This window comes from Pseudophryne corroboree, unplaced genomic scaffold (genome assembly GCF_028390025.1).
Source record: "Pseudophryne corroboree isolate aPseCor3 unplaced genomic scaffold, aPseCor3.hap2 scaffold_1155, whole genome shotgun sequence".
NCBI classification, from domain to species: Eukaryota; Metazoa; Chordata; class Amphibia; order Anura; family Myobatrachidae; genus Pseudophryne; species Pseudophryne corroboree.
This window is the reverse complement of record NW_026967780.1, coordinates 39,909-54,859: the sequence shown is the minus strand read 5'-3', so window position 1 is coordinate 54,859 and position 14,951 is coordinate 39,909. Positions and strand designations below refer to the sequence as shown.

The window sequence follows — 14,951 nt, the reverse complement described above, 5'->3', positions numbered from 1 at the left end:
GCTGTGGCAGGCCTGCCACAGAATGTACAAGTTGAATTTTGTTACAAATCCAACGAGCAATCGACTGCTTAGAAGCAGGTGCACCCAACTTGTTGGGTGCATACAGTATAAACAGCGAGTCAGATTTTCTGACTCCAGCCGTCCTTTAAATGTATATTTTTAAGGCTCTGACAACGTCCAACAACTTGGAGTCCTTCAAGTCGTCTGTAGCCGCAGGCACTACAATAGGCTGGTTCAGGTGAAACGCTGATACCACCTTAGGGAGAAAATGCGGACGCGTCCGCAGCTCTGCCCTATGTCGAATGGAAAATTAAATATGGGCTTTTATAAAACAAAGCCGCCAGTTCAGATACTCTCCCGGCCGAAGCCAGGGCCAGTAACATAGTCACTTTCCATGTGAGATATTTCAAATCCACATTCTTTAGTGGTTCAAACCAATTGGATTTGAGGAAATCTAAAACTACATTTAGATCCCACGGTGCCACCTTAGGCACCACAGGAGGCTGTATATGCAGTACTCCTTTGATAAAAATCTGGACCTCAGGGACTGAGGCCAATTCTTTTTGGAAGAATATTGATAGGGCCGAAATTTGAACCTTAATAGATCCCAATTTGAGACCCATAGACAATCCTGATTGCAGGAAATGTAGGAAAACGACCCAGTTGAAATTCCTCCATCGGAGCACTCCGCTGCTCGCACCACGCAACATATTTTCGCCAAATACGGCGATAATGCTTCGCGGTGACTTCCTTCCTTGCCTTTATCAAGGTAGGAATGACTTCTTCTGGAATGCCTTTTCCTTTTAGGATCTGGCATTCAAACGCCATGCCGTCAAAACGCAGCCGCGGTAAGTCTTGAAAAAGACAAGGACCCTGCTGAAGCAGGTCCCTTCTCAGAACTAGAGGCCACGGATCGTCCGTGACCATCTCTTGAAGTTCCGGGTACCAAGTCCTTCTTGGCCAATCCGGAGCCACTAGTCTTACTCCTCTTTGCCGTATAATCCTCAATACCTTTGGTATGAGAGGCAGAGGAGGAAACACATATACCGACTGGTACACCCAAGGTGTTACCAGCGCGTCCACAGCTATTGCCTGCGGATCTCTTGACCTGGCGCAATACCTGTCCAGTGTTTTGTTGAGGCGAGACGCCATCATGTCCACCATTGGTTTTACCCAACGGTTTAATAGCATGTGGAAAACTTCTGGATGAAGTCCCCACTCTCCCGGGTGAAGGTCGTGTCTGCTGAGGAAGTCTGCTTCCCAGTTGTCCACGCCCGGGATGAATACTGCTGACAGTGCTATCACGTGATTCTCCGCCCAGCGAAGGATCCTGGCAGCTTCTGCCATTGCCCTCCTGCTTCTTGTGCCGCCCTGTCTGTTTACATGGGCGACTGCCGTGATGTTGTCCGACTGGATCAACACCGGTCTTCCTTGAAGCAGAGGTTCCGCCTGGCTTAGAGCATTGTAGATTGCTCTTAGTTCCAGAATGCTTATGTGAAGAGACTTTTTCAGGCTCGACCACACTCCCTGGAAATTTCTTCCCTGTGTGACTGCTCCCCAGCCTCTCAGGCTGGCATCCGTGGTCACCAGGATCCAATCCTGCATGCCGAATCTGCGGCCCTCCAATAGATGAGCCTCCTGCAACCACCACAGAAGGGATACCCTTGTCCTCGGCGACAGGGTTATCCGCAGGTGCATCTGAAGATGCGACCCTGACCATTTGTCCAACAGATCCCTTTGCATGGAATCTGCCGAAAGGGATTGCTTCGTAAGAAGCTACCATTTTTTCCCAGGACTCTTGTGCATTGATGTACAGACACCTTTCCTGGTTTTAGGAGGTTCCTGACCAGGTCAGATAACTCCTTGGCTTTTTCTTCGGGAAGAAAAACCTTTTTCTGAACTGTGTCCAGAATCATCCCCAGGAACAGCAGACGAGTTGTCGGCATTAATTGGGATTTTGGAATATTCAGAATCCATCCGTGCTGCTTTAGCACCTCTTGAGATAGTGCTAAACCCATCTCTAGCTGTTCTCTGGACCTTGCCCTTATTAGGAGATCGTCCAAGTATGGGATAATTAATACGCCTTTTCTTCGAAGAAGAAATATTATCTCGGCCATTACCTTTGTAAAGACCCGAGGTGCCGTGGACAAACCAAACGGCAGCGTCTGAAACTGATAGTGACAGTTTTGTACAACGAACCTGAGGTACCCCTGGTGTGAGGGGTAATTGGAACGTGGAGATACGCATCCTTGATGTCCAAGGATACCATAAAGTCCCCTTCTTCCAGGTTCGCTATCACTGCTCTGAGTGACTCCATCTTGAACTTGAACTTCTTTATGTACAGGTTCAAGGACTTCAGATTTAGAATAGGCCTTACCGAGCCATCCGGCTTCGGTACCACAAAAAGAGTGGAATAATACCCCTTCCCTTGTTGTAGAAGAGGTACCTTGACTATCACCTGCTGAGAATACAGCTTGTGAATGGCTTCCAAAACCGTCTCCCTTTCTGAGGGGGACGTTGGTAAAGCAGACTTCAGGAAACGGCGAGGTGGCTCTGTCTCTAATTTCAACCTGTACCCCTGAGATATTATCTGCAGGATCCAGGGATTTACCTGCGAGTGAGCCCACTGCGCGCTGTAATTCTTGAGACGACCGCCTACCGCCCCCGAGTCCGCTTGCGAAGCCCCAGCGTCATGCTGAGGCTTTTGTAGAAGCCGGGGAGGGCTTCTGTTCCTGGGAAGGAGCTGCCTGTTGCTGTCTCTTCCCTCGTCCTCTGCCTCGTGGCAGATATGAATAGCCCTTTGCTCTCTTATTTTTAAAGGAACGAAAGGGCTGCGGTTGAAAGGTCGGTGCCTTTTTCTGTTGGGGAGTGACTTGAGGTAGAAAGGTGGATATCCCGGCCGTAGCCGTGGCCACCAAATCCGATAGACCGACCCCAAATAACTCCTCTACGCATCGCCTGTCCACTGTCGTGTCCATAAAGCTCTTCTGGCCGAAATGGACATAGCACACTTACCCGTGATGCCAGTGTGCAGATATCTCTCTGTGCATCACGCATATAAAGAAATGCATCCTTTATTTGTTCTAACGACAGTAAAATATTGTCCCTGTCCAGGGTATCAATATTTTCGATCAGGGACTCTGACCAAACTACCCCAGCACTGCACATCCAGGCAGTCGCAATAGCTGGTCGTAGTATAACACCTGCATGTGTGTATATACCTTTTTGGATATTTTCCATCCTCCTATCTGATGGATCTTTAAGTGCGGCCGTCTCAGGAGAGGGTAACGCCACTTGTTTTGATAAGCGTGTTAGCGCTTTGTCCACCCTAGGAGGTGTTTCCCAGCGCTCCCTAACCTCTGGCGGGAAAGGGTATAAAGCCAATAACTTCTTTGAAATTAGCAGTTTTTTATCGGGGCACCCCACGCTTCATCACACACGTCATTTAATTCTTCTGATTCGGTAAAAACTACTGGTAGTTTTTTCACACCCCACATAATACCCTGTTTAGTGGTACCTGTAGTATCAGCTAAATGTAACATCTCCTTTATTGCCAAAATCATATAACGTGTGGCCCTACTGGAAAATACGGTTGATTCGTCACCTTCACCACCGGAATCAGTGCCTGTGTCTGGGTCTGTGTCGACCGACTGAGGCAAGGGGCGTTTTACAGCCCCTGACGGTGTTTGAGGCGCCTGGACAGGCACTAATTGAGTGTCCGGCCGCCTCATGTCGGCAAACGACTGCTTAAGCGAGTTGACGCTATCCCGTAATTCCACAAATAAAGGCATCCATTCTGGTGTCGACCCCCTAGGAGGTGACATCCTCATATTTGGCAATTGCTCCGCCTCCACACCAATAACGTCCTCATACATGTCGACACACACGTACCGACACACAGCAGACACACAGGGAATGCTCTATACGAAGACAGGACCCACTAGCCCTTTGGGGAGACAGAGGGAGAGTCTGCCAGCACACACCAAAAAGCGCTATATATGACAGGGATAGCCTTATGATTAAGTGCTCCCTTATAGCTGCTTTTATATTAATATATTGCCATTTATTTTGCCCCCCCTCTCTGTTATACCCTGTTTCTGTAGTGCAGTGCAGGGGAGAGACCTGGGAGCCTTCCTGACCAGCGGAGCTGTGACAGAAAATGGCGCCGTGTGCTGAGGAGATAGGCCCCGCCCCTTTTTCGGCGGGCTCGTCTCCCGCTATTTAGTACATTTAGGCAGGGGTAAATATCTCCATATAGCCTCTGGGGCTATATGTGAGGTATTTTTAGCCTTTTTGAAGGTTTTCATTTGCCTCCCAGGGCGCCCCCCCCCCAGCGCCCTGCACCCTCAGTGACTGCCGTGTGAAGTGTGCTGAGAGGAAAATGGCGCACAGCTGCAGTGCTGTGCGCTACCTTAAGAAGACTGCAGGAGTCTTCAGCCGCCGATTCTGGACCTCTTCTTGCTTCAGCATCTGTGAGGGGGCCGGCGGCGTGGCTCCGGTGACCATCCAGGCTGTACCTGTGATCGTCCCTCTGGAGCTTCATGTCCAGTAGCCAAGAAGCCAATCCATCCTGCACGCAGGTGAGTTCACTTCTTCTCCCCTCTGTCCCTCGTTGCAGTGATCCTGTTGCCAGCAGGAATCACTGTAAAATAAAAAACCTAAGCTAAACTCTCTAAGCAGCTCTTTATGAGAGCCACCTAGAATTGCACCCTTCTCGGCCGGGCACAAAAATCTAACTGGAGTCTGGAGGAGGGTCATAGGGGGAGGAGCCAGTACACACCACCTGACCTGTAAAAGCTTTACTTTTGTGCCCTGTCTCCTGCGGAGCCGCTATTCCCCATGGTCCTTTCAGGAACCCCAGCATCCACTTAGGACGATAGAGAAAGATAATTTTAAAGCCTCCTGTTAGGCCATCATCTACACGACATAGCCCTGAATTTTCCAATGCGCAGCTCTTTGCAAAAGAGAGATATTGGCAAGGAAAAGCTGTCTTGTACCTTTGCATTTTTCTCCCAAACGAAGGACACTAGAAAGAAAATTTTAAAGCCTCCTGTTAGGCCATCATCTACACGGCATAGCCCTGAATTTTCCAATGCGCAGCTCTTTGCAAAAGAGAGATATTGGCAAGGAAAAGCTGTCTTGTACCTTTGCATTTTTCTCCCATACGAAGGACACTAGAAAGAAAATTTTAAAGCCTCCTGTTATTCCATCATCTACACGACATAGCCCTGAATTTTCCAATGCGCAGCTCTTTGCAAAAGAGAGATATTGGCAAGGAAAAGCTGTCTTGTACCATTGCATTTTTCTCCCAAACGAAGGACACTAGAAAGAAAATGTTAAAGCCTCCTGTTAGGCCATCATCTACACGACATAGCCCTGAATTTTCCAATGCGTAGCTCTTTGCAAAAGAGAGATATTGGCAAGGAAAAGCTGTCTTGTACCTTTGCATTTTTCTCCCAAACGAAGGACACTAGAAAGATAATTTTAAAGCCTCCTGTTAGGCCATCATCTACAAGACATAGCCCTGAATTTTCCAATGCGTAGCTCTTTGCAAAAGAGAGATATTGGCAAGGAAAAGCTGTCTTGTACCTTTGCATTTTTCTCCCAAACGAAGGACACTAGAAAGAAAATTTTAAAGCCTACTGTTAGGCCATCATCTACAAGACATAGCCCTGAATTTTCCAATGCGTAGCTCTTTGCAAAAGAGAGATATTGGCAAGGAAAAGCTGTCTTGTACCTTTGCATTTTTCTCCCAAACGAAGGACACTAGAAAGATAATTTTAAAGCCTCCTGTTAGGCCATCATCTACACGACATAGCCCTGAATTTTCCAATGCACAGCTCTTTGCAAAAGAGAGATATTGGCAAGGAAAAGCTGTCTTGTACCTTTGCATTTTTCTCCCAAACGAAGGACACTAGAAAGAAAATTTTAAAGCTTCCTGTTAGGCCATCATCTACACGGCATAGCCCTGAATTTTCCAATGCGCAGCTCTTTGCAAAGGAGAGATATTGGCAAGGAAAAGCTGTCTTGTACCTTTGCATTTTTCTCCCAAACGAAGGACACTAGAATGAAAATTTTAAAGCCTCCTGATAGTGCTTCATCTACACGGTATAGCCCTGAATTTTCCAATGCGCAGCTCTTTGCAAAAGAGAGATATTGGCAAGGAAAAGCTGTCTTGTACCTTTGCATTTTTCTCCCAAACGAAGGACACTAGAAAGATAATTTTAAAGCCTACTGTTAGGCCATCATCTACACGACATAGCCCTGAATTTTCCAATGCGCAGCTCTTTGCAAAAGAAAGATATTGGCAAGGAAAAGCTGTCTTGTACCTTTGCATTTTTCTCCCAAACGAAGGACACTAGAAAGAAAATTTTAAAGCCTCCTGTTAGGCCATCATCTACACGACATAGCCCTGAATTTTCCAATGCGCAGCTCTTTGCAAAAGAGAGATATTGGCAAGGAAAAGCTGTCTTGTACCTTTGCATTTTTCTCCCAAACGAAGGTCACTAGAAAGAAAATTTTAAAGCCTCCTGTTAGGCCATCATCTACACGACATAGCCCTGAATTTTCCAATGCGCAGCTCTTTGCAAAAGAGAGATATTGGCAAGGAAAAGCTGTCTTGTACCTTTGCATTTTTCTCCCAAACGAAGGACACTAGAAAGAAAATTTTTAAGCCTCCTGTTAGGCCATCATCTACACGGCATAGCCCTGAATTTTCCAATGCGCAGCTCTTTGCAAAAGAGAGATATTGGCAAGGAAAAGCTGTCTTGTACCTTTGCATTTTTCTCCCAAACGAAGGACACTAGAAAGAAAATTTTAAAGCCTCCTGTTAGTGCTTCATCTACACGGTATAGCCCTGAATTTTCCAATGCCCAGCTCTTTGCAAAAGAGAGATATTGGCAAGGAAAAGCTGTCTTGTACCTTTGCATTTTTCTCCCAAACGAAGGACACTAGAAAGAAAATTTTAAAGCCTCCTGTTAGGCCATCATCTACACGACATAGCCCTGAATTTTCCAATGCGCAGCTCTTTGCAAAAGAGAGATATTGGCAAGGAAAAGCTGTCTTGTACCTTTGCATTTTTCTCCCAAACGAAGGACACTAGAAAGATAATTTTAAAGCCTCCTGTTAGGCCATCATCTACACGACATAGCCCTGAATTTTCCAATGCGCAGCTCTTTGCAAAAGAGAGATATTGGCAAGGAAAAGCTGTCTTGTACCTTTGCATTTTTCTCCCAAACGAAGGACACTAGAAAGATAATTTTAAAGCCTCCTGTTAGGCCATCATCTACACGACATAGCCCTGAATTTTCCAATGCGCAGCTCTTTGCAAAAGAGAGATATTGGCAAGGAAAAGCTGTCTTGTACCTTTGCATTTTTCTCCCAAACGAAGGTCACTAGAAAGAAAATTTTAAAGCCTCCTGTTAGGCCATCATCTACACGACATAGCCCTGAATTTTCCAATGCGCAGCTCTTTGCAAAAGAGAGATATTGGCAAGGAAAAGTTGTCTTGTACCTTTGCATTTTTCTCCCAAACGAAGGACACTAGAAAGAAAATTTTAAAGCCTCCTGTTAGGCCATCATCTACACGACATAGCCCTGAATTTTCCAATGCGCAGCTCTTTGCAAAAGAGAGATATTGGCAAGGAAAAGCTGTCTTGTACCTTTGCATTTTTCTCCCAAACGAAGGACACTAGAAAGAAAATGTTAAAGCCTCCTGATAGGCCATCATCTACACGACATAGCCCTGAATTTTCCAATGCGCAGCTCTTTGCAAAAGAGAGATATTGGCAAGGAAAAGCTGTCTTGTACCTTTGCATTTTTCTCCCAAACGAAGGACACTAGAAAGAAAATTTTAAAGCCTCCTGTTAGGCCATCATCTACACGACATAGCCCTGAATTTTCCAATGCGCAGCTCTTTGCAAAAGAGAGATATTGGCAAGGAAAAGCTGTCTTGTACCTTTGCATTTTTCTCCCAAACGAAGGACACTAGAAAGATAATTTTAAAGCCTCCTGTTAGGCCATCATCTACACGACATAGCCCTGAATTTTCCAATGCGCAGCTCTTTGCAAAAGAGAGATATTGGCAAGGAAAAGCTGTCTTGTACCTTTGCATTTTTCTCCCAAACGAAGGACACTAGAAAGATAATTTTAAAGCCTCCTGTTAGGCCATCATCTACACGACATAGCCCTGAATTTTCCAATGCGCAGCTCTTTGCAAAAGAGAGATATTGGCAAGGAAAAGCTGTCTTGTACCTTTGCATTTTTCTCCCAAACGAAGGTCACTAGAAAGAAAATTTTAAAGCCTCCTGTTAGGCCATCATGCTTCGTGTGTCAGGAGCATGTGAGTGTCAGGTGCGTGTGTGTGTCAGGCGCTGCCTGTGCGTTAGGCGCTGCGTGTCTGTGTGTGTCAGGCGCTGCGTGTCTGTGTGTGTCAGGCGCTGCGTGTGTGTCAGGCGCTGCCTGTGCGTGTGTGCCAGGCGCTGCCTGTGCGTGTGTGTCAGGCGCCGCGTGTCTGTCAGGCGCCGCGTGTGCGTCAGGCGCCGCGTGTGCGTCAGGCGCCGCGTGTGCGTCAGGCGCCGCGTGTCTATGTGCGTCAGGCGCCGCGTGTCTATGTGCGTCAGGCGCCGCGTGTGAGTGTGTGCGTGTGTGTCAGGTCCGTGTGAGTGTCAGGTGCTGCGTCTGTGTGTGCGTGTGTCAGGTGCTGCGTGTGAGTGTGTGCGCGTGTGTCAGGTCCGTGTGAGTGTCAGGTGCTGTGTGTGTGTGTGTCAGGTGCTGTGTGTGTGCGTGTGTGTCAGGTGCTGTGTGTGTGTGTGTGTGTGTCAGGTGCTGTGTGCGTGTGCGTCCAGCGCTGCATATGCGTATGCGTGTCAGGCGTTGCATGTCTGTGTGTGTCAGGCGCTGCGTGTCTGGGGGGGGTGGCCGGACACACAGCTGAGAGGGGGGGGGGTGGCTGGACACACAGCAGAGAGGGGAGGGTGACCGGACACACGGCAGGGAGGGGAGGGGGTAGGGGGTGGCCGAACACAGCAGGAAGAGGGGGGAGTTGACCAGAAGAAAGCACAAACACAGTCCCCCACTACCACAAATAATGCAGTTGAGTTTCCCACATTTGGGGAAATCACAGGGGTCAGCATACCCAGAATGCAATGAATGAACCTCACCCTGGGAGAACAATCTTCATGACCATGGTATCTCCTATGCAAAATAAGTATGATTTGGGATAGGGCTGGGGAGGGCCGCTGCAGCCCTTGTAGATTCTTATAAATAAAAGTTCTTCTTTTCTTGTCAAAATTAATAGCTAAGAATAGGCTGCCTGAGGCAGCCCCCTCTTAAGTGGCCTGCTACTGAAGGCACCAACTACAAACTGAGCTCCCTGTTCATGGAAGCGAGGTTATAGAGGAGGGGGCGCTGAGCATCTTGGGAACAGTCAAAAGCTTTGAGCCTGTTGGTGCCTCAGATCAAGATCCTACTCTACACCCCAATGTGAATCCTTGTGGAGTCCAGTGTACCCCACAGAAGAAATGAATGTGTCACACCCATTGGCAGCAACATTAGAATAGCTGCTGATGGGCACAATTGAGAAAGGAAGGGGGGAAAACATTTGAATCCAGCACATATATGTAATTTGAATATGTAATTTGTACCTTCCTACTTTAAAATGTAATGGATGAACCTCACCCTGTGAGAACTATCTTCATGATCAAGAGATCTCATACGCAAGAAAAGCATGTGCTGGGATAGGGCTGTGGAGGGCGGCTGCTCGGGCACACACCCGTCAAGTTAAGGAGATTCAACTGAGGAAGCACAAGGGAACTGCAGGGAGACCACATATTTTCAGATGAACATGAGAGGGCGGAAGGCTGCCTAATACTGAAGCACCCTCAAACATCAAACCATATGCAACAACTAGTACAAGCATTCCTGGGGAAAGGTCTGCAGCAGACGGATTTGCATACGGTGATGTCATCCAAGCAATGGGCATAGTTGGCTGCAACCCTCGTCTGCATATGAAAAGAGAAAATGGTCACGCAGGGCATGGCGGCCTTTGTGGGGTTGCGCTTGGATGACCCCTAGATCGCTTTATACACCCCCATCAGTGTGGGGCTCATGTTGGCCATGCCCAAGCCCCTGAAGCATTCAAGCTGATTTCTTGCAGCAGCTGGACCCAGTAACAGCTCCAGAGTTGCTCTACAAGACAAGTAAAAGGGTGTGAGCCCTGCAGCACCACCTGTAGTTTGCATACACACATATATAGGACAGCATCTCTTATATGCCCCAGGGGCAATAAAATAGTAGCCTTATCTAGGGTATCCGTCCATGCCGCTACAGCACTACACACCCAGGCCGACGCAATTGCCGGTCTGAGTAAGGTACCTGAATGTGTATAAATGGACTTCAGGGTAATCTCCTGTTTGCGGTCAGCAGACTCTTTGAGGGTAGCCGTATCCTGGGACGGGAGGGCTACCTTCTTGGATAAGCGTGTTAATGCTTTGTCCACCCAAGGGGAGGATTCCCATCGTAACCTATCCGTTGATGGGAAAGGGGAATCCTTTTGGAAATCTGCAGGAGATTCCCAAGCTTTTTCACATAACTCGTTCAGCTCGTGTGAGGGGGGAAAGGTTACCTCAGGCTTCTTTCCCTTGTACATATGTACCCTCTTGTCAGGGATAGGGGGCTCCTCTGTGATGTGCAAAACATCTTTTATTGCCATAATCATATATCAAATGTATTTTGCCAATTTTGGCTGTAACTTTGCATCATCGTAATCGACACTGGAGTCAGAATCCGTGTCGGTATCTGTGTCAACAATCTGGATAGTGGGCGCTTATGAGACCCTGACAGTCCCTGCGACATAGGATTAGGCATTGGTTGAGACCCTGACTGTCCCAAAGCTTCTGCCTTGTCTAATCTTTTGTGCAATGAGTTTACACTAGCATTTTAAACATTCCACATATCCATCCAATCAGGTGTCGGCGGAGACACCACGTTCATTTGCTCCCGCTCCTCTCTAATATAGCCTTCTTCCTCAGACATGTCGACACACGTGTACCGACACACTACACACACAGGGAATGCTTTTTCTGAAGACAGTTTCCCCACAAGGCCCTTTGGAGAGACAGAGAGAGAGTATGCCAGCAGACAGCAAACTAGGCTGGAGAGAGACCTAAGACAAAGAAATCTGAATTATATGAAAGCCGACCAGTGGAAACACAAATTATGCAGCCAAGTTTCCCACATTTGGGGAAATCACAGGGGCAGCACACCCAGAGTGCAATGGGTGAGTCTTGCCCTGGGAGAAGCACCTTCATGATCATAGTATCTCACCTGGCAGGTAAGTAGGAGTTGGGCTAGAGCTGGGGAGGGTCGCTGCTCGGGCACCCCCCTGTCAAATGAAGGAGATCCAACTGAGGCAGCACAAGGGAACTCTCGAAAGAAGAACAAGGCTAGAGGAAGATCTGAGACAAAGAAATCTGACTTTTACCAGAGCTGACCAGAGGAAAGCACAAACACAGTCCCCCACTACCACAAATAATGCAGTCGAGTTTCCCACATTTGGGGAAATCACAGGGGTTAGCATACTCAGAATGCAATGAATGAACCTCACCCTGGGAGAACAATCTTCATGACCATGGTATCTCCTATGCAAAATAAGTATGATTTGGGATAGAGCTGGGGAGGGCCGCTGCTCAGGCACATCTCTGTCAAGTAAAGGAGATTCAACTGAGGCAGCACAAGGGAACTCTCATCTGGGGACAACAACTGCAGGGAGAACACATATTTTCAGATGAACATGGGAGGGCAGAAGGCTGCCTAATACTGAAGCACCCCCAAACAACAAACCAAATGCAACAACTAGTACAAGCATTCCTGGGGGAAGGCCTGCAGCAGATGGATTTGCATACGGTGATGTCATCCAAGCAGTGGGTCAAAGTTGGCTTCAACCCTCATCTGCATATGAAAAGAGAAAAGGGGCGTGCAGGGCATGGCGGCCTTTTGCGGCGCTTGGATGACCCCTAGTTCGCATTAAACACCTCCACCCTCCTTCGGTGTGGGGCTCATGTTGGCTATGCCCCAGCCCCTGAAGCATTCAAGCTGATTTCTTGCAGCAGCTGGGCACTGTAACAGCTCCAGAGCTGCTCTGTAAGGCAAGTAAAAGGGTGTGGGCACTGCAGCACTACCTGTAGTTCGCATTGTGCGTTGGAAGGCACAAAGTAAGCAGACAGGAGGAGAAGTCAGGATAGTGCACAAGGGTATAGAAGGGAGGGGCTCAAAAAAAAAAGAAGTGGAAACAGACAGCAAACTAGGCTGGAGAGAGACCTGAGACAAAGAGATCTGAATTATATGAAAGCAGACCAGTGGAAACACAAATTATGCAGTCAAGTGTCCCACATTTGGGGAAATCGCAGGAGCAGCACACCCAGAGTGCAATGGGTGAGCCTTGCCCTGGGAGAAGCACCTTCCTGATCATAGTATCTCACTTGGCACGTAAGTAGGAGTTGGGCTAGAGCTGGGGAGGGTCGCTGCTCGGGCACCCCCCTGTCAAGTGAAGGAGATCCAACTGAGGCAGCACAAGGGAACTCTCAAAAGAAGAACAAGGCTAGAGGAAGATCTGAGACAAAGAAATCTGACCTGTTTTTCCCAAGAGGAAACTATATTAGGAATGCAGACATATGATGGTGGCCCTGTTGGCACCACCGATAACTGACTGGGTAAATGTTTCAGTAATATCAGAGTAAGGTTGGATAAATCTGTGTCCCAGACACAGACGTAGAGAATAGATGTGATATTCATGGCTATGTTTCTTTTCCCTCAGGCCCCGCTGGGTCGCAAAAATGTTATTTTGCCCAGTTACTACACACTGATACTGACACGGATACTGATACTTATGTCGACCATAAGTTTCCTGATTAGATCCAATATTGGCAAGGAGCATTCAGTACATGATTGTGGATATTATGGACATATTAAAATCACTGAAGACCCTGCTGTTCCTGACAAAGGGGTCTATATGTATGTATATATAGATATATAATGAAAGCTGATGTAACGTTCCTCCATCTCTGTTTGAGAAAGTCTGGGCCAGCTCGACAAAATGGTTTCAAATCCCCAAAAGGATTCTGGTTGTTTATTCATTTCCCGCCGCGGACAGAATACAAATACATGTGCATGGGTGAGTAGTAGTATTCAAGAATTGGTCGAATACCTTGTCATCCGATATAGATACCCTGGAGAGATGGGATACTCCTTACGTTGTATCATATCAAGGACACTGCAGCATACTTACGTGAGACTGCAAGGGATATAGGACTCTTGAGTTCACGGGCCAATTTCATGGCAGTGTCGGATAGGAGGGCATTGTGGATTCACCAAGAGAATGCTGATGCTGACTCCAAGAAGAAAGGGAGTCTCTTCCCTATGAAGGTGAAGCCTTGTTTGGTGATATCTAATTAGCACACAGGTAAGGAATTAAGAAAATCTTTATTTAAGGGTGAAGATGTTTCTCACAAAATCGTTGCCCCAATGCATCGTTGAAATTCAAGCTGGAAAGATGATTTTAATATATCACTTGTACATTTTGTATTGCTCTTCTGGTGACAATGTAGTTTGTTTTTGTCAATTACCATTTTAATAATAGGGTAAAGAAAATTAAGTGGATTTTTGAAAGAAAACAATACTGTCAATATACTATTAAAACAAATTAAAATGGTAAAAGTTATTGTACTTTAAGTAAAAATAAAAGAGACAAAATATCAATCCCAGTTTTGGATTACTTTAATTAACAAAAAAAAATGCATATAGCAGAGGATAGTTTCAATCTGCCTACCTCTGGGTTATGGGCCCAGCATGCTTCCATTGCTGTACTCTGCTGCACATGTAAGTGCAAGAGATCCTGAAGCACTCACTCATCATGGGAAAGTACCAATGTGTTTCTTCGTTGGTTGATAGAAGAAACATCTTACAAAAACTCTCCAGATTATTTACTTTTTTAAGTTTTTCTAGGAAACGTTTTAGATGAATGCTTATTAGCATTTGTCAGTATGTACTTTTGCAAAGTGTCTCTGTGGCGCAATCAGTTAGTATGTACGGCTATTAACCAAAAGGTTAGTGGTTCAATCCCACCCAGGGACGTAATTGACCTTGTTATCAGATTTTTGTGATCTTTAAGTAGACAAGTCAAATTTCATACCCCCTGTTATTGTGTAGGGTACCTGGCCTTCTCTGATGTAATCAGAGTTAGATTTGATTCAGTGATTTTATAAAAAAAGCTAGGAAGCACAATTTAGCAGTGGGTAGCAGAGAAAAAAAATATGCTGGCAGAAAAATCCAATTGAGTGATTAAACAGCTCTTTATTTTCTGGCTTTATTTTTATGCTAACAAATTTGTTCTCTGAAAAGTGTCCACAAAGCCAAGTCTCTGATTAACACCTTTGTAAGGATGGTTTTTCACCTATTACTAAATTAAACTTGCTTCATTGGAAAGGCAGCAAGATGCATCCTCATTTCAATGTCTACTGAAATAATACAGGTTGACACCAGGAAACATTAACGCCACTGCATCCTTGCTGCTTTCTCATGTGGAAGTCTGTTTAATGTGAAAACAAGGTGATATCTAATTAGCACACAGGTAAGGAATTAAGAAAATCTTTATTTAAGGGTGAAGATGTTTCTCACAAAATCGTTGCCCCAATGCATCATTGAAATTCAAGCTGGAAAGATGATTTTAATATATCACTTGTACATTTTGTATTGCTCTTCTGGTGACAATGTAGTTTGTTTTTGTCAATTACCATTTTAATAATAGTGTAAAGAAAATTAAGTGGATTTTTGAAAGAAAACAATACTGTCAATATACTATTAAAACAAATTAAAATGGTAAAAGTTATTGTACTTTAAGTAAAAATAAAAGAGCCAAAATATCAATCCCAGTTTTGGATTACTTTAATTAACAA

At 46.0% G+C, this 14,951-nt stretch overlaps 4 non-coding genes across 4 annotated transcripts; all 4 read right to left on the bottom strand.

Moving 5' to 3' along the window:
- Nucleotides 1–9,048: 9,048 nt before the first annotated feature.
- LOC134990261 (U1 spliceosomal RNA) lies at nucleotides 9,049–9,212 on the bottom strand. The gene has a single exon (XR_010195121.1). It is a non-coding gene; the product is annotated as a U1 spliceosomal RNA (small nuclear RNA).
- Nucleotides 9,213–11,177: 1,965 nt separating this feature from the next.
- LOC134990265 (U1 spliceosomal RNA) lies at nucleotides 11,178–11,340 on the bottom strand. The gene has a single exon (XR_010195125.1). It is a non-coding gene; the product is annotated as a U1 spliceosomal RNA (small nuclear RNA).
- A 152-nt stretch (nucleotides 11,341–11,492) lies between these two features.
- Nucleotides 11,493–11,656, bottom strand: LOC134990259 (U1 spliceosomal RNA). Its single transcript, XR_010195119.1, has one exon. It is a non-coding gene; the product is annotated as a U1 spliceosomal RNA (small nuclear RNA).
- Nucleotides 11,657–12,331: 675 nt separating this feature from the next.
- On the bottom strand, nucleotides 12,332–12,494 carry LOC134990263 (U1 spliceosomal RNA). Its single transcript, XR_010195123.1, has one exon. It is a non-coding gene; the product is annotated as a U1 spliceosomal RNA (small nuclear RNA).
- Between the last annotated feature and the right edge of the window lie 2,457 nt (nucleotides 12,495–14,951).